The sequence below is a fragment of the Macaca fascicularis genome, chromosome 2, assembly GCF_037993035.2.
Source record: "Macaca fascicularis isolate 582-1 chromosome 2, T2T-MFA8v1.1".
Lineage (NCBI taxonomy): Eukaryota > Metazoa > Chordata > Mammalia > Primates > Cercopithecidae > Macaca > Macaca fascicularis.
In genome coordinates this window covers 14,931,259-14,951,597 of record NC_088376.1, presented here as the reverse complement: position 1 = coordinate 14,951,597, position 20,339 = coordinate 14,931,259, and the positions used below count along the sequence as shown (strand labels likewise).

At 41.8% G+C, this 20,339-nt stretch overlaps 1 long non-coding RNA gene across 1 annotated transcript; it reads right to left on the bottom strand.

Moving 5' to 3' along the window:
- Positions 1-2,639: 2,639 nt before the first annotated feature.
- LOC107128752 (uncharacterized) lies at positions 2,640-7,155 on the bottom strand. The gene is made up of 3 exons (XR_001488343.4): positions 6,622-7,155; positions 4,218-4,271; positions 2,640-2,774 (listed from the first exon to the last, which is right to left on the bottom strand). It is a non-coding gene; the product is annotated as an uncharacterized lncRNA (long non-coding RNA).
- Positions 7,156-20,339: the final 13,184 nt, after the last annotated feature.

Genomic DNA, 20,339 nt, shown 5'->3' with positions numbered 1-20,339 from the left:
TGTACTTTTTTTTTTTTTTTTGAGAGGGGAGTTTCGCTCTTGTTGCCCAGGCTGGAGTGCAATGGCACGATCTCGGTTCACTGCAACCTCTATCTCCTGGGTTCAAGCAATTCCCCTGCCTCAGCCTCCTGAGTAGCTGGGACTGCAGGCGTATGCCACCATGCTCGGCTAATTTTTTTGTATTTTAGTAGAGACGGGGTTTCACCATGTTGGCCAGGATGATCGCAATCTCCAGGATGATCCTCCTGCCCTGGCCTCCCAAAGTGCTGGGATTACACGCGCATGAGCCACTGCAGCTGCCCAAAAGAGAACATCTTAACATATGTTTCTGAGTTGTTCTCAGTAAACCCAGATCCCTACCAAATAGAAAATGCTGTCCACTGGCACCTAGACCTCAGATAAGGGGGAACTGAGAACTGAATGATGACTACCATTCTTTTTTTTTTTTTTTTTTTTTGAGACAGTCTCACTCTGTTGCCCAGGCTGGTGTGCAGTCATGTGATCAAGACTCACTGCAGCCTTAATCTCCGGGGCTCAGAAGATAATCACATCTCAGGCTCCCAAGTTGCTGGGACTAACAGGTGTGCAGCACCATGACTGCCTGAATTTTTTGTGTATTTTATGTGGAGACAGAGTTTTGCCATGTTGCCGGGTTGGCTGACTGCCATTTTTTGTTCTGAATTTCTTCTTGAGGAACCTAGAGGAAGTCATGCTCACAGGCAGTTACTGGTGGAAGCGATCCAAGTTAACCAAAGTTACTGGTGGCGTATCCTTAAGGGTCAATAGCAAGTTCAGTCCTTGCATCCTCAGAAGAAAGAATTCGACTGGGGGGCATAAGGCAAGAAAAGAGACCAATGCAAGTTCCAGAGCAGGAATAGAAGTTTATTTAAAAAGGCCTTAGAGGTCAGACAGTGACCTCACGCCTGTATTCCCAGTGCTTTGGGACATTGAGGTGGGCAGATAACCTGAGGTCAGGAGTTTGAGACCAGCCTAAGATGGAGAAACCCTGTCTCTACTAAAAATACAAAATTAGCCAGGCATGGTGGCACATGCCTGTAATCCCAGCTACTCAGGAGACTGAGGAAGGAGAATTGCTTCAACCCGAGAGGCGGAGGGTGTGGTGAGCCGAGATTGTGGCATTGCACTCTAGCCTGGGCAACAAGGGTGAAACTCAGTCTCAAAAAAAAAAAAAAAAAGAAAAAAGCCTTAGAACGGAAAAGAAAATGCACTTGGAAAAGATCTAAGCAGGGATGTGAAGGTTAAAGACAGAAGGTCAAGTGTCCTGTTTAACTGTGATCCTAGGACTTTTATGACCTTGCCTCTTTCCCATGATTCTTCCGTTAGGGTGACCTGCCCACATGCGCAGAACCCTTCTTACCCTTGGGAAGTGAGCACACACAGTGTATTTAGGGAGTTATACACATGCCTATCTGAGGCTTTCTTCCTTTATCTGGTGGAGTATACCCAGAAGATCATACTTTGCCATTTTTGTCTTTTATTTTTTTTGAGACGGAGTCTCGCTCTGTTGCCTGGGCTGGAGTGCAGTGGCAGTCTCGGCTCACTGCAAGCTCCACCTCCCAGGGTCATGCCATTCTCCTGCCTCAGCCTCCCGAGTAGCTGGGACTACAGGTGCCTGCCACCACACCCGGCTAATTTTTTTGTTTGTTTTAGTAGAGACAGGGTTTCACCGTGTTAGACAGGATGGTCTCGATCTCCTGACCTCGTGATCCACTTGCCTCGGCCTCCCAAAGTGCTGGAATTACAGACGTGAGCCACTGCGCCTGGCCCATTTTTGTCTCTTAATATGCATGCCCAGGAAGCTGTTTCTCCCTGGGGCCTGCATTCAATACACATTTTGATATTAACAGGTGTAGACCATCAGGAAACGGCCTCTCCCTGGTTCTGCCAAATTATCATTTTTACAGAGGCAATGAGATAATTGCTGAAACATCACCAGACATTTATAGTGGGTTGGGAGAGAACCCTCCCCTGCCTGCCTGATTCCTAACTACTGATGCAGCATTTTTTGCTCCTTAGCTCAGCTAAATCCGGGTTCTTGTCTCACAATCAGGAAGAATTAGGCACACAGACACATTGAAAGGTGAGGAGGATGGGATTTATTAAGCAAAAGGGGAGCTCTCAGCAATGCGAGAAGTCCCGCCAGCAGGCTCCCACCTCAAAGATTGAATACCAGGCCACCACACGTGAGCTGAAGAGGCCAGGCTCCTCTCTTGCAGAAGGCATGAATTTCTTGTGGCTCCACCCCAATCCCCCAGTGTATGTGAGCCTCCAGTCCACTGTGGGCATGCTCAGGCAAGACCCTGTGCATGTTCCCTTATCTATACAAAAACACCTGATATAAATACTTGTGGGGTGGATTATAGATTCTCTGGAGCCAGAGAGTGACATTCTTACCACAAGTTAGGAACCCTGTATGGGGACAGTGTAGACAACGTATGAGGCCAGTTTTCCCAAGGAGTTTTTATCGGCTCTGCAAGTCAAGCTTGATTCCTTAAAGGGAAGCACACGCTTCCATTTAAAGCCTTGGTAAAACAACCAGTTTCTCCAGTTGTGTTCTCTTGCAAAAGAAAATGGATTCTTTCTGCACTGATGCAAATAACCATATTGCCGTAAGTTAAGAATACTTACAAATAGTTTACAAATTCTGGAGAAGCCAGGCAGAGAGAAACAAATACGCTCCAAATTTTGTTCACAGGAGTTAACTTACTTGATTATTAAATGCTGTAAATAGCTCAAAATAAGTTTTCTTGACTCTGAAAAACAAAACAAGCATCAGCAATGTTTTAAGCAAAAGTAAACAAACAAAAAGATTACTTCAGTTTTCTATTAGTTCAATCTATTCCATTAACTCTTATGCTGCTTGATATTCATAAACATTTCAGCTCTTCATAAGTCCTGTACATTTTTCTTTATTCCAATGTCACAATCTCCAAAGTTATCAGAAATCTGCATTTAAGAACACCAAAGTTCTATAGCTGATTATAAAACCATCTTTTGAAGAGGATTAAAACAAGACAAGAATTGTCTGTGAATAACAAGATGTCCAGGGTAGTTAGTTAAAAACATGATTGACAGATAAATTTGGTTATCTCTGTGGTTTACAATAACTCAACATAATAACCTTAATTATCATTGATAGCATAAACACAGAACTCAGACATTAGAATTTTAGGCATCCCATACAATACAATTTTGGAACATGTATTAATATTCTTCTCTAAAATATAACCTGAAGGAGATTAAACATCATTTTGGCAATCCACATACCTAAACATGTCAAATAATCCTGTTTACCCCTCTTCTGGATGCTTCAGGGGCCCTCTGTAGCATCCAAAAGCTAGGGGTGAGGAAAGAAAATTTCAAAACTGATTTTGGGAAACCTGTTTAATAAGTTAGAGATTTAAAACACTTGAAATTATAATATACAATTCCAGATTACCATGTTATTTATTTTACCAAAATGATGACTCAAAATTTTTTTTTTTTTTTTTGAGATGGAGTCTTGCTCTGTCACCCAGCCTGGGGTATGGTAGCGTGATCTTTGCTCACCACAACCTCTGCCTCCCGGGTTCAAGTGATTCTCCTGCCTTGGCCTCCTGAGTAGCTGGGACTACAGGCATGTGCCACAACATCTGGTTAATTTTTGAATTCTCAGTAGAGACAGGATTTCACTGTTAGTCAGGCTGGTCTCAAACACCTGACCTTGTGATCTGCCCACCTTGGCCTCCCAAAGTGCTGGGATTACAGGCATGAGCCACCGTGCCCGTCCCCACCCTCTCCCCCCTCTTTTTTTTTTTTAAAGAGACAGGGTCTGGCTTTGTCAGTCAGGCTGGAGTGCAGTGGTGCAATCTTAGCTCACTGCAGCCTCGAACTTCTGGGTTCATGTGATATTCCTGCCTTAGCCTCAAGTAGCTGGAACTACAGATATGTACCACCACACCTGGCTAATTTGAAAAACTTTCTTTTTGTGGAGATGGGGTTTCATTATGCTGCCCAAGCTGGTCTCCAAATCCCAGATTCAAGTGATCCTCCCTCGTTGGCGTGCCAAAATGTTGTAATTACAGGCATGAGCCACTGTGCCCAGCCAAGAAGAACTTTGAAACCAAAATTTTGTGCTTCATTCCCATTTTTCTAAGGGTTAAACAAAGGCATCTTCAGGCACACAAAGCATCAAAAGGTTTACAGAGAAAGATTACCTTTGAAATAATCAGAGGAAGTCCTTCAACAATAAGATAAATCCAGGGGCCATCCTGGTATGTAGAAAAAATAAATAAACCAGTAAATACTTGTTTTGTAAATAGGATATATCCATGAATTATATCTGTAACAATTTAGAATAAAAATTCTAGTCAAGACACAAAGGGAAAGAAAAGGCCCAAAATGGGTAAACACATGCTAAGATATTCTCACTTGCAAAAATCTACAACATCTATTGGTATATCTAGTGTTTTGTTCTGTCTTTAAATTTATTTGTATTTGATATAAAATTTGCATATCAGAAATTTGCCATTTTAATCATTTTAAAATGCATGAGTCTTTTTTACTATATTTGTAATAACATGTACCTAATCTAATTCCAGAATATTTCCAACACCTGAAAAAGAACTCCCACCTCCCTCCATTTACTTGCAAACACTAATATAATTTACATGTTTACGGATTTGAATGTTCTGGACATTTCATATAAATAGAATCATGCCATCAATCTAAATAACAAAGAGAGGCTCTATAAAAGAAAAAGGTATTTATTTGGGAATAGAGCATTACAATGGGAAAACATGTACCATAGTAAACTGTATTAACATATTCAGGGAGGTAAAAGAAAACAAAAAATGTTTCAAGGCTCCCAGGTACAAGTGATTCTCCTGCCTCAGCCTCCTTAGTAGTTGGGATTATAGGCGCATGCCACCACACGTGGCTGATTTTGTGTTTTCAGTAGAGATGGGGTTTCACCATGTTAGCTGGTCTGAAACTCCTGATCTTAGGTGATCCACCTGCCTTGGCCCCCCAAAGTGTTGGGATTACAAGCATGAGCCACTGCACTCAACCAGAATATTTTTTAACATTAGTGATTCCATTTTGATTCTGACAATTTTCATGTTTCCCCTTTTTGATCAAGATTTTTTCTCCAACATTGTCATTGGTCAATCATCCTTTAGATTTTGATGTCTCTCAGTGGCAAGATGAAACTGTCCTATTTGTTGGCCTCATGTCATGTTGGGGAGAGGGACTGGTGACTAGGAATCAGTGTCAAAACGTTTGAGTCATATGAGAGCAATAAGGGAGGTTTGAGCAGAGTGGCTCTCAGGTTCCATGAGAGTCTGGAGTCCATTGTTAAGTTTAATTTTCTCTGTCTCATAGTATTTTGCTATCATTTCAAAGTGCTAGGCCAGAATTTTTTTTTAGGAGTTGTACTTCTTCAAAACTTTAACAAGTAACAGATACAAAGTTTAAAAATGGAAAATACACAGTATAATATGACCATTCCAGTTTCCATAATTGTTTTGAGCCATGAACCTAGGCTTAAAGACAACCAATTGAAGAAATCAAATGACCGTAGAGAATTAAGTGAGACCTATTTTAACCATGTAGCCTGTTTTCTAATTTTGAATATATCGATCTCACCTTTTTCCAAAGGAATTTATCCAGGTAAAGCCTGTGGTGTTAGCAATAGCATAGACATTTTCTTACCTAACCATTGAATACTGAAGGATTTATTACGTTAGTTTCTGTTAAGTACTAGCCAGAAGCTACTGGTTGTGAAACTTCAGTTAAACTATTGCTATCCTGCCAAGTGAAAAAGGTAGCATTAAGGTGGGCAAAAGTCCCATTAAGACATGGAGTCTTGGCGAGGTGCAGTGGCTCACACCTGTAATCCCAGTACTTTGGGAGGCTGAGACAGATGTATCACCTAAAGTCAGGAGTTCAAGACCAGCCTGGCCAACATGGTGAAACCCCATCTCCACTAAAAAAAAAAAAAAAAAAAAAAAATTAGCCGGGCCTGGTGGCCCACGCCTGTAATCCCAGCTACTTGGGAGGCTGAGGTAAGAGAATCATTTGAATCTGGGAGGTCGAGGTTGCAGTAAGCCAAGATTGTGCCACTGCATTCCAGCCTGAGCAACAGAGCAAGACTGTGTCTCAAAAAAAACCAAAAAAAGATATGGGGTCTTGTTCTGATGCCTTGGAAAAACTGCCTACAGCATGAAAACATCAACTTTTGGTTTGCGGTTGGAGTATCGCTGGTAAAGACATCAGTTGGATTAATAAACATTTTGAGTAGCCCGTACATCAAGCATGAGACTAATTCCTTAAACTTCATCTAGCTTCATCTTATAGGGCTTTAGGAACAGAGCAGCTTTTGTTTTTAGTCGAGTTGTAGCCAAGTGGAAAGTAGGAAAATTCAGGCTCTAGTCCAGTCTAGAGGTGAATAATCAGAACTTGAAAACAATGCATAGGGCTATAATCTAATAACAGATGTATTATAATTTTTCCTTAGAAACGTAACTTTCTTTCTCTACATTGGTCATATAGAGATCTCAGATTTTAAAAACCTCTAGAGGTTAGGAAACCCAACCAAGGCAGACTCTAGATTTTACTTACAATGTGAAGATTCTTCAACTTTCCAGGAAGTAACAATTTTTACTCACTCCTCCAAGGCTGGGAATTCTTGAAGCCAGACATTTAATGCACATTCTTAAATATGACATTTCAATCCAAGCTTTGGTAATATTGTGTCCAGAATTGGTGGGTTGTTGGTCTCACTGACTTCAAGAAGGAAGCCGTGGACCCTCAAAGTGAGTGTTACAGTTCTTAAAGATGGCGTGTCCGGAGTTTGTTCCTTCAGATGTTCAGATGCGTCTGGAGCTTCTTCCTTCTGGTGGGTTTGGGGTCTTGCTATCAGAAGTGAAGGTGCAGACCTTCGTGGTCAGTATTACAGCTCTCAAAGGCAGTGCGTCAGGAGTTGTTCATTCTTCCCGGTGGGCTCGTGGTCTGGCTGGCTTCAGGAGTGATGGTGCAGACCTTCGTGGTGAGTGTGACAGCTCATAAAGGTAGCCTGGAACCAAAGAGTGAGCAGCAACAAGATTTATTGCAAATAGCAAAGCATCAACGCTCCTACAACATGAAAGAAAACCCAAAGGAGTTGCCCTGCGGCAGCCTGCTTTTATTCCCTTATCTTGCCCCACCCACATCCTGCTGATTGGTCCATTTTACAGAGAGCTGATTGGTCTATTTTACAGAGAGCTGATTGGTCTGTTTTGACAAAGTGCTGATTGGTGCGTTTACAATCCTTGAGCTAGACATAGAGTCACTGAGTCACTGAGCACTAGTTAGCTAGATACAGAGTTAACTAGATACAGAGTACCAATTGGTGTGTTTACAAACCTTGAGCTAGACACAGAGTGCTGACTGGTGCATTTACAATCCTCCCGCTAGATATAAAAGTTCTCCAAGTCCCCATCCAGTTCAGGAGCCCAGCTGGCTTCACCCAGTGGGTCCTGCACCAGGGCTGCAGGTGGAGCTGCCTGGCAGTCTCCAGCGGCGCCTGCACTTCTCAGCCCTTGGGCTGTCAATGGGACCCGGCGCCACGGAGCAGGGGCGGGCGCCCGTCGGGGAGGCTCAGGCCGCACTGGAGCCCACCACAGGCGGGGAGCTCAGTCATGGCGGGCTGCGGGTCCCGAGCCCTGCCCCGTAGGGAGGCAGCTAAACCCTGGGAGAACTTGAGAGCAGCGCCGGCGGGCCAGCACTGCGCGGGGACCCAGCGCAACCTCCGAAGCTGCTGGCCCGGGTGCTAAGCCCCTCACTGCCCTGAGCCGGCGCCAGCTGGTCACTCCGTGTGCGGGGCCCCTCGAGCCCGCGCCCGCCGGAACTCACACTGGCCTGCGAGCGCAGCGTGCAACCCTGGTTCCCGCCCTCGCAGCCCCGGTTCCCGCCCGCGCCTCTCCCTCCACACCTCCCGGCAAGCAGAGGGAGGAGGCTCTGGCCTCAGCCAGCCCAGAGAGGGTCTCCCACGGTGCGGCGGCGGGCTGAAGGGCTGCTCAAAGCGCTGCCAGAGTGGACGCCCAGGCCGAGGAGGCACTGAGAGTGAGGGCTGCTAGCACATTGTCACCTCTCAGTATCACCAACCTATCCAGCTGTTTTCTGCTTCTAAAGAGACAAAAGGCCAGGCGTAGTGGCTCACACCTGTAATCCTAACACTTTGGGAAGCCAAAGCAGGTGGACTGCTTGAGCTCAGGGGCTTGAGACCAGTCTGGGCAACTTGGTGAAAAGCTGTCTCTACAAAAAAATACAAAAAAAAAAAAAAATAATAATAATAATAATAATAAAAAATAAGCCAGGTGTGGGGGGTGCACACCTGTAGTCCCAGCTACTTGGGAGGCTGAGGTGGGAGGATTGCTTGAACCTGGGAGGTCGAGGTTGCAGTGAGCTGAGACCATGCCACTGCACTCCAGCTTGGATGACAGAGTGAGAGACCCTGTCTCATTAAAAGAAAAAAGAAGAGAGAGAATATATTTTTGTTGAACTTATTTAAATCATATTGTCATAAATTAAAAATACTCATAAATAGGCCAGGCGCGGTGACTCATGCCTGTAGTCCTAGCACTTTGGGAGGCCAAAGCGGGTGTATTGCTTGAGGTCAGGAGTTCGAGACCAGCCTGACCAACATGGTGAAACTCCGTCTCTACTAAAAATAGAAAAATTAGCCGGGTGTGGAGGCAGGCACCTGTAATCCCAGCTACTCAGGAGGCTGAGGCAAGAGAATCGCTTGAACATGGGAGGTGGAGGTTGCAGTGAGCCAAGATTGCCCCATCACACTCCAGACTGTATGACAAAACAAGACTGCATCTAAAAAAAAACTCATGAATTCTTTCTGAATTTTGGAGTAAACATGTACAGAGACAAAGCAAATGCTTCTACCTTTGTTCACAAAATATAGTTTACCAAATTGGGCCTAGAGCAGTAGCTCACACCTGTAATCCCAGCACTTTGGGAGGCCGAGGTGGGCAGACTGCTTGAACTTAGAAGTTCAAAACCAGCATGGGCATCATCACAAAATGCCATCTCTACAAAAGAAAAAAAAGCCAGCTGTTGTGGCCTGTGCCTGTAGTCCCAGGTACTCAGGAGACTGAGGTCAGAGGATGGCTTGAGTCCAGGAGATGGAAGTTGCAGTGAGCTGTGATTGTGCAATTGCACTCCAGCCTGAGTAACAGAGTGGGACCCTATCTCAAAAAAACTCAAACCAAACCAAAAGAAAACAAAAGTATATTTTACCAAATTGTTGTAAACTATAAATAGCTTATGAGAAAACAATGTCCTTAAATCTGGAAATCAAAACATTGAAGTAAAGAATCAACAATGTTTTAAATAAAAGTCATAAAACATTATTTAATCAATTACTTAACTTCATGTAATTAATTTTTTGTTTTGCTTGACCTTCATTAGCAATTTCATTAACCCATCAGTTTCTTTATTAGAGCTCTGAAAATTATGATTTATTCCATTGATCCTAAAATTATTAGCAATCTGTGTCCAAGAGTATTTATCCATGTCTTCTTCATGAAAAGCAATTTTGGACTATAGCTAATCACAAATGCTTTTAGAGAATAATTCAAATAATAACTGTGGATGACAAAAACTCAGAATATTTAAAGTTAAAAATCTGATGAAAGTTCTCAATTGATAAGGAAGTCGAGTTATTTTTATTACAGGTAGCATTTTATGATAACAACCAGAACTATGACAGGACCACGAGTCTTTTATAAATTTCATATAACCTTTAGATATTCACATTAATAATATCTATACAAATATAACTTTATAAAAGATGTAACATTAAAATTATGGCTGATAACATTTGGTTTCTATGAATTTATATAATTTAGAAATATATCAATAACATACCCATACATAGTATCACTTATCATTTGATAATGCCTCTCATACAATTTACCAAATAAGCCCAATCATTTATATCTCTACAAGATGAGAGATACATTTTTTTGATGCTCTCCAGGGGCCCAACTGAAAAATCTCAGAGTTAACCTCAGGTCAAAAAGACTTAATTTAGGATTTTGATTTGGTGGGCAGAGCCTACTAAAGATATCAAGAGGTTCAAAACACTTGATAAAAACAGACTCTCAGGTCACTGTAAAATAATTGTCATTCATTTAAGCAGAATGATATCAAGAATTCTCAGAAACAATACAGAAAGTTACATGGATGTAAATAGCTCAACCCCTTCAAAGCCCAGTTTTTCTAAATAATCAAAGATCTAATAAAGACAACACAGGAATTATGTTGTTAAAACATAAAATCTTTGTTGTTGTTGTTCTTAGGCCAGTTACCAGAAATATATATATTTTTAATTTCTGCAGTGTGATTGCTTCTCATTATAGAAAGCCCATTTATATAAACTGGAAGTCAAACCTAATGAAATGGGTGCTTGAAATTAATCATACACAAGAAGAGCGTGTCCAGAGTTGTGAGTATATACTATATAGAGAAATATAAACAAGAAAACTGGTACCTTGAGCAGGGCAATACATGCCTGTTGGTAACAGCATGGGAAGTTTCTTGGTTACATGGAACAATTCAGACACAGCAAGAAGAGCTGTGAGTACAGAATCAAGTTATACTGAAGAAAACTTTACTTTTCTAGGCCTTTATGATAAACATTTCAACCTCAGGTCATAACAACAGAGTGAGAACCAGAAAAAAAAAAAAAAAAAAAAAAAAGTTGCTGAAATTGACGAAAAGTTTGAAGGAGAAAGTTATCACCCCAGCCAAGCAAAAAGATACATCTTTTATAAAGGAGAAAAAAGAAGGCAATGATGTCTGACCTGAAAATCCTGCGGAGTGAGGTACACAAAAGTTGAACTTCTGAGAGGTTTCAAATAGAAAAATTTTACCTCAAGAAATGAAATTACTATTCTGAATGAAAAATAGAGCATTTCCAACCTGAAACTAAGAAAAATAAATAGATCTCAGGAAGAAATGTGGCAGAAATAGAAACCGTCTACAGTTTTTAGAAGATGGCTGTTAAAGAAACATTTTAGAAGCAAAATCAAAACCACTAGCAATATTACTAAGAACAAATGAATACTTTAAGAAAACCTTGTGATTCTGAGGCCGGGTGTGGTGGCTTACACCTGTAATCCCAGCACTTTGGGAGGCCAAGGTAGGTGGATCACGAGGTCGGGAGTTTGAGACCAGCCTGACCAACATGGTGAAACCCCTGCTCTACTAAAAATACAAAAATTAGCCGGGCCTGGTGGCGCACACCTGTAATCCCAGCTACTTAGGAGGCTGAGGCAGGAGAATCATTTGAACCAGGGAGGCAGAGGTTGCAGTGAGCTGAGATCGAGCCACTGCAATCCAGTCTGGGTGACAGAGTGAAACTCTGTCTCCAAAAAAAAAAAAAAAAAAGAAAACCTTGTTGTTCTAACACAGGAGATGAAATTTTTAAATGTTACATGAATGGATGGGGCACAGTAGCTCATGCTTGTAATCCCAGAACTTTGGGAGGCTGAGGCGGGCAGATCACAAGGTCAGGAGTTCGAGACCAGCTTGGCCAAAATAGTGAAACCCTGTCTCTACTAAATAAAAAAAAAATTAGCCAGATGTGGTCACATGCTCCTGTAATCCCAGCTAGTCTGGAGGCTGAGGCAGGAGAATCACTAGAACCCAGGAGGTGGAGGCTGTAGTGAGCCAAGATGGCACAACTGCACTCCAGCCTGGGTGACAGAGCAAGACTCCATTTCATAAATAAATAAATAAGTTTTGTATGAGTGTGTTTTCAATGTAAAAACTTAACCTTAGCCTGAGCAATATAGTGAGATCCTATCTCTGCAAAACAATTTTTAAAAAATAGCCAGATATGGCCGTGTGTGGTAGCTCACGCCTGTAATCCCAGTGCTTTGGGAGGCTGAGGCGGGTGGATCATGAGATCAGGAGTTCAAAACCAGCCTGGCCAAGATGGTGAAACCCCGTCTCTACTAAAAATACAAAAAAAATTAGCTAGGCATGATCGTAGGTGCCTGTAATCCCAGCTAATAGGGAGACTGAGGCAGAGAATTGCTTGAACCCAGGAGGCAGAGGTTGCAGTGAGCGGAGATCGCCTGGGCAACAGAACAAGATTCCATCTCAAAAAATAAATAAACAAACAGACAAATAAATAATAAAAATAAAAAATAGCCAGACATAGTAGTATGCACCTGTAGTCCCAGCTACTCAGGAGGCTGAGGCAGGAGGACCACTGGAGCACAGCAGTTCAAGGCTGCAGTGAGTCATGATCATACCACTGCACTCCAGGCCAGATGACAGAGTGAGACCCTGTCTCTTAAAAATATATATATATATTTAAAAATCTCAATATTTATGACCCAGAGCATTCTACAGATTCAATGCAATCCCTATCAAAATATCAATTACATTCTTCACATAAATAGAAAAAAATATTAAAATTTGTATGGGGCCAGGCACACACAGTGGCTCACACCTGTAATCCCAGCAGTTTGGGAGGCCAAGGCAGGCGGATCATAAGGTCAGGAGATCAAGACCATCCTGGCCACATGGTGAAACCCCATCTCTACTGAAAATACAAAACTTAGCTGCGCATGGTGGCGTGTGCCTGTAATCCCAGCTACTTGGGAGGCTGAGGCAGAAGAATCGCTTGAACCAGAGAGTCAGAGGTTGCAGTGAGCCAAGATCGTGCCACTGCACTCCAGCCTAGTGACAGAGCAAGACTCTGTCTCAAAAAAAAAGAAAAAAGAAAAACAATTGTATGGAATCACAAAAGACCCTAGATAGCCAAAGCAATCCTGAGCAAAAAGAACAAAGCTGGAGGCATCACATTACTAGACTTTAAAAGATACTACAAAGCTATAGTAACCAAAGCAGCATGGTACTGGCATAAAAATAGACACATAGGCTGGGTGTGATGGCTCACGCCTGTAATCCCAGCACTTTGGGAGGCTGAGGTGGGCAGATCATGAGGTCAGGAGATTGAGACCATCCTGGCCAACATGGTGAAACCCCATCTCTACTAAAAATACAAAAATTAGCTGGGCGTGGTGGCGTGTGCCTGTAATCCCAGCTACTCGGGAGGCTGAGGCAGAAGAATTGCTTGAACCCAGGAGGCGGAGGTTGCAGTGAGCCAAGATCACATCCCTGCCTGGTGACAGAGTAAGACTCTGTCTCAAAAAAAAAAAAAAAAAAAAAAAAAAAGACACATAGGTCAGTGGTACAGAACAGAGATCCTGTAAATTGATCCATGTATCTAGAGCCAACTCATTTTTTACAAAGGCATCAAGAATACTCAGTAGGGGAAGGACAGTATCTTCAATAAGTGGCTCTGGAAAACTGGATATCTATATGCAAAAGAATGAAATTAGACCCCCCACCTCTCATTCTATACAAAAATCACAATTCCAGGCCGGGCGCGGTGGCTCAAGCCTGTAATCCTAGCACTTTGGGAGGCCGAGACGGGCGGATCACAAGGTCAGCAGATCGAGACCATCCTGGTTAACACGGTGAAACCCTGTCTCTACTAAAAAATACAAAAAACTAGCCGGGTGAGGTGGCAGGCGCCTGTAGTCCCAGCTACTCGGGAGGCTGAGCCAGGAGAATGGCGTAAACCTGGGAGGCGGAGCTTGCAGTGAGCTGAGATCTGGCCACTGCACTCCAGCCTGGGCGACAGAGCTAGACTCCGTCTCAAAAAAAAAAAAAAAAAAAATCACAATTCCAAATGGTTTCTGTTTATTCCTCCCCTTTCTAGTAGTCCCCAGTGTCTATCGTTCTTATCTTTATGTCTATGTGTACTCAATGTTTAGCTCCTGCTTTTTTTTTTTTTCTTGAGACAGAGGCTCACTCCATCACTCAGGCTGGAGTGTAACCTTCACCTCCTGGGTTCAAGCAATTCTCCTGCCTCAACCTCATGAGAAGCTGGGACTACAAGCGTGCACCACCACACCCAGCTAATTTTGGGGGGGGGCACGTTTAGTAGAGACAGGGTTTCACCATGTTGGCCAGGCTGGTCTCAAACTCCTGGCCTCAAGTGATCTGCCCATCTTGGTCTCCTAAGGTGCTGGGATTACAGGCATGGAGCCACCGTGCCCCACCCCTTAGCTCCCACTTATAAGAGAGAACATGTGGTATTTGGTTTGTTCCTGTATTAGTTAGCTTAGGATAATAGTCTCCAGCTCCATCTGTATTGCTGCAAAGGACATGATTTCATTCTTTTTTATGGCTGTGTTGTATCCCATGGTATATATGTACCAAATTTTCTTTATTCAATCCACTTTTGACAGGCACCTAGTTTGATTCCATGCCTTTGCTATTGTGATTAGTGCTGTGATGAACATATGACCATGTGTCTTTTTAGCAGAACAATTTGCTTTCCTTTGGGTATATACCCGGTAAAGAGATTGCTGGGTTGAATGATAGTTCTGTTTTTAGTTCTCTGTAAAACCTCCATACTGTTTTCCACAGTGGCTGAACTAATTTACATTCCCATTGACAGTGTATATGCATTCCCAGGGAACTCTTACACGCCACTGGTGGGAATGTAAACTAGAACAGCCACTACAGAGGACAGTATGAAGACTCCTTAAGAAAATACAAATACAGCTACCATATGATCTAGCAATCCCACTATGGGGTACTCATCCAAAGGAAAGGAAATCAGTATATATTAAAGAGACATCTGCACTTCCATGTTTAGTGCGGCAGCATTCACAGGAGCCAAGATATGGAATCAACCTGTGTTCAACAACAGATGAACGGATAAATAAAATGTGGTATATATACATAATGGAACACTCTTCAGTCATTAAAATAATGAAATCCTGTCATTTGCAATAACATGGACAGAACTGGAGGACATTATGTTAAGTGAAAAAAGCCAGGAACAGAAAGCTAAACACTGCATGTTCTTACTCACATGTGGAAGCTAAAAATACTTGATCTCATAGAAGTAAAAGGTAGAATAGAGGATATGGAGGTTGGGAAGAGTAACGGAAATGGCGGGGTGCGGGGATAGGGAAAGATTTGTTAAAAAATACAAAATTATGGCTAGATAGGAGGAATATGTTCCAGTGTTCTATACCACTCTAGGATGACTATAGTTAACAATATATAGTTTCAAATTACTAGAAGGAGGATATTGAAGGTTCCTAACGTAAAGAAATGATAAATGTTTGAAATGGTAGCTCTGCTACTCACACTGATCAGATCATTATACATTATATGTATTGAAACATCACTATGTACCTCATAAATATATACAATTATTACATGTCTCTTTTTTTTTTTTTTTCCCAACAGGGTCTGGCTCTCTCACCCAGGCTGGAGTGCAGTGTTACAATCACAGCTCACTGCAGCCTTGATTTTGCAGGCTTACGAAATCTTCCCACCTCAGCCTCCTGAGTAGCTGGGACTACAGGTGTGTCCCACTCTGCCTGGCTAATTTTTTCTATTTTTATTTTAGAGACCTCCCAAGGTGCTGGGATTACAGGCATAAGCCACCATGCCCAGACTACTATATGTCAGTTTAAAAAATAAAATAAACTTATAAAGTTTAATCTTTAGAAAGACTTACAAATAATTCCCTTCTAATTATAGCCAACTTGATAATACACAAAATTCCTTTGATGTATTCCCCTTTCATAACCATTTATCATGACTTAGACATTGATGACATGCTTGGACTTTCTGCTTTTTCATTTTGGCCTCTATGTGGCAGAAAAAAAAACTATGTTGGAGAGTTACCCTATATCATTACTCTGAGCTCAAGATTTTGACCTGTTTGATCTGAGAGCCTGTTATAAACATTTTAGTAGTTCTTTTTCTTTTAGATAACTAATTTTTCAATTAAGTGTTCCATCACCATATACAGTTATTAGTTAGGCAAACCTAAAAGGTGTCTAGGTTATTGGTTACCATGGAGCTATTGTAACTTGTAAAGCCATTAATTTAAAAGTCCTTAAAACTTTTCTATTTTATATCTTGGCTGGAATGGCATATGCAATGAGTTTTATCTCAACACAGTAGAAAAGTCAGCTGACTTAAAGTAGGCAGAAAAAAATAGACAAAGAGTTTAGAACACTCTACATGTTAATGTATAGTTTCAGGTTTTTCAAATAATGACCATTTCAGCTCTGAATCTTCTTTCATGTAATTTTGCCCATCAGTTTATAAATGTGCATAAGTGTTGGGCATGGTGGTTCACGCCAGTAATCCCAGCACTTTAGGAGGCCAAAGCAGGCGGATCACTTGAAGCCAGGAGTTCAAGACCAGCCTTGTCAACATGGTGAAACCCTGTGTCTACTAAAAATACAAAACTTAGCCAGGCATGGTGGTACATGCCTGTAATCCCAGCTACTCGGGAGGCTGAGGCAGGAGAATGACTTGAACCCAGGAGGCGAAGGTTGCAGTGAGCTGGGATTGTGCCATTGCACTCTAGCCTGGGTGACAAGAGCAAAACTCTGTCTCAAAAAAAAAAAATTATATATATATATATAAATTAAAAAATAAAAATGTGCATAAGAACAGGCCATAATATGTAGCCACCTAGAAAATCTGGCATACTTTAATGTTTGAGAATCCCATTTTATTTCTTAATAATCTCTTGAGAGCAATGAAAATCTTATAAATCTTGCCAGGGAATGTCAGGAGTTTAAACTGGTGTTTTAGATGGTGGCGACTGCACTAGTGGCTTTTAATTATCCATCCTGCACCTGCCATTTAGAATGTTTATTTTTGCTCTTGGGCAATTTTCAGAAATAAGCAAGGGAAAAGAGTCAAACCAAATAAAAAAAATCAGATAAGAATAATCACAAAAATTTTAACCACAGGCATGCAGATCAAACAAAATATTAAACTAGGTGCACAGACCAAACGGAAAGTACATTCATCAGAAAACACATGCCTCACAAATGGAATATGAATTCTGTAGAAACCACTGTTCTCAGTCCAGAAAGACATAGGTCTTTATACCAGAAAGGACTTATTTGAAAAGCTAAAAGGCCTTGTACCATCCCAGGAGGTATGCAGAGTCCTTTATTTAGATGGCTTAATCCAAATCAGATCCCAAATAACATTAAAAAGCCTCTAACAAAAAAAGAAAGGCTCAGCCTGAGAGAAAACTCACCAAGGAATAAAAGGTGAACTGTATAACATATGCCAGTTCCAAATATCACTGATTCCTTCCAAGAATGATCTTTTTCGGGTCCCTTTTCAGACACCATATATTTCAACCTAAATAACAAACAGAGAGGCTCTCTAAAAGAAAGGGTATTTATTTTGGGAATAGAGCATTGCAATGAAAATACACATGCCACAGTAAACTATGTGCACATTTAGGGAGGTAAGGGAAGGAAGATAAAGCCTTTTTTTCTTTCTTTTTTTTTCGAGACAGAGTCTCACTCTGTCACCCAGGCTGGAGTGCAGTGGTGTGATTTTGGCTCTCTGCAACCTCCACCTCCAGGGTTCAAGTGATTCTCCTGCCTCAGCCTCCCGAGTAGCTAGGATTACAGGCAACTGCCACCATAGCTGGCTATTTTATTTATTTATTTATTTATTTATTTTGTATTTTTAGTAGAGATGGGGTTTCACCATATTGGCCAGGCTGGTCTCGAACTCCTAACCTCAGGTGATCCACCTTCCTCGGCTTCCCAAAGTGCTGGGATTATAGGCATGGGCCACCGTACCTGGCCGACAAAGATTCTTAAAGGAAGAAAATGAGGAGGATTACATAATTGTTTTGAAATAGTTATTCTTGGCTACAAAGATAAACAATAAGGCAGTTGCTGGGCAAATGTCCTTGCTGAAGTATTTTTTGTATAAGGTTGCAATGGCCTTTGTGCAAGGTAGTGGTTTTTGCAGTCTTTTCGATAGCTTTCATTATCAGGCATGCAAACCTTCTCTACATGGCCTTTCCCAGTCTATTTGTCATGGTGCTTTTCAGTATTAGTGACTTCATTTTTATTCTGCAAACTTTAACAGTATAATATATGGCCTTTTGAGTTTGGCTTATTATATTTTCTTTCATTTATGCATTCAAAATTTATACATGTTATACCATGTATCAGTACTTCATCCCTTTTTTTAACTGTACTTTAAGTTCTAGGGTACATGTGCACAACATGCAGGTTTGATACATAGGTATACATGTGCCATGTTGGTTTGCTGCACCTATCAACTCATCATTTACATTAGGTATTTCTCCTAATGCTATCCTCCCCCCTCCCCCAATCCCTGACAGGCCCCGGTGTGTGATGTTTCCTGCCCTATGTCCAAGTGATCTCATTGTTCAATTCCCACCTATGAGTGAGAACATGCAGTGTTTGATTTTCTGTCCTTGTGATAGTTTGCTGAGAATGATGGCTTCCAGCTGTATCCATGTCCCTGCAAAGGACATGAACTCATCCTTTTTTATGGCTGCCTTCATCCCTTTTTATGGTTGAAAATTTTTTCCATTGTATGGATATACAATATGCTGTTTAATCCATTCATCAGTTGATATATTTGGGTTGTTTTCACTTTTTCACCTTTTGGCTATTAAGAATAATACCTACTAGCTGTGACTAGGGAGGGTTAAAAAAAAGAATAATGCTGCTATGACTATGTATGTAGAAGCTTTTGTGTAAACGTTTTTCATTCTCTTACATATATACCTAGGAGGAGAATTGCTGCGTCATGTGGGAATGCTTAACCCTTTTTTTGAGACAGAGTCTCGCTCTGTTGCCCCTCGCTCTGTTGCTCAGGCTGGAGTGCAGTGGCACGATCTTGGCTCACTGCAACCTCCACCTCCCGGGTTCAAGTGATTCTCTTGCCTCAGCCTCCTGAGTAGCTGGGATTACAGTCCCCACCACCATGCCTGGATAATTTTTTGTATTTTTAGTAGAGACAGGGTTTCACCATGTTAGCCAGGATGGTCTCCATCTCCTGACCTTATGATCCACCCACCTTGGTCTCCCAAAGTGCTGGGATTACAGGCGTGAGCCACCACACCCGGCCTGCTTACCCTTTTAAGGAACTGCCAGACTGTTTACCCAAGTTCAAGTCAGTGTTTGAACCTAGACAGTCTCACTCTATAGCCCTATGTTATACTTCCTCCATTGAAATGGTGATAAAAGCCATCCCACTTAAAAAAAAAAAAAAAAAAAAAGGCATTAGCCACCACACTGGCCCACAATTAGTTTTAAAGGGCTAGAGTCAAGATGTTGGAGGGGCTGCCTTCCTTCTGGAGGCTGTAGGGGAGAATTGACTTCCTTGCCTTTTTCAGCTTCCAGAAGCGGCCTCCATGTCTGCATTATCACAGTCTCTACTTCTGCCATCTCATGTTCTTCTCTGACTCTGGCTGCCTCTTTTCACTTGTAAGGATCCCTGTAATTACTCTCCTGCTTCTCTTTCACTTGTAAGGATAATCCAGGATAATCTCTCCTTCTCAAGGTCCTTAATTCGATTGCATCTGCAAAGTCTCTTTTGCTATGTAACGTAACATATTCATAGGTTCCATGCATTAGGATATGGACGTTGTTGGGGAGCTGTTATTCTGCCTGTCACACTCCACTTCCTTCACGTCTTTGCTCAATATCCCTTTCAGTGAGGTCTTCACTGACCAGCCTTCATAAGATCCCATTATGCCTCTTCCTTTAAAAAAATCCCCCTTCCTGAGCCAGGCATGGTGACATGCCTGTAATCCCAGCACTTTGTGAGGCTGAGGTGGCTGGATCACCTGAGGTAAGGAGTTTGACCAGCCTGGCCAATGTGGTGAAACCCTATCTCTACTAAAAAATACAAAACATTAGCTGGGCATGGTGGCGGGCGCCTGTAATCCCAGCTACTCGGGAGGCTGAGGCAGGAGAATCGCTTGAATCCAGGAGGTGGAGGTTGCAATGAGCCAAGATTGCACCATTGCACTCCAGCCAGGACAACAAGAGCAAAACTCCATCTCAAAAAAAAAAAAAAAAAAAAAAAAATCCCTCTTCCCTGCTTTTTTTTAGTTTTTATCTCATGTGCAAGGCACATCTACTACTATCTCATGTATGTTATATTTTTCTTATTTATCTTTTGTCTCTAACCAGAATATGAATTCCAGGAGGGAACAGATTTTTGTTTGCTTTTTCAGTGCTGTATTCCTAGTGCCAAGAACAATGCTTGCCATTTGAATAGACGTCCAAGTACAGGTTGAATGTATATATTTTTAATGGAATGCAATTACATTTGTATTATGTATTTCTCAGAAGAATAAACTGGATTGGTAACTTGAGTCAGGCTAGTTGGTATTTCATGCTGATACAACACGAAATTTCATTAAC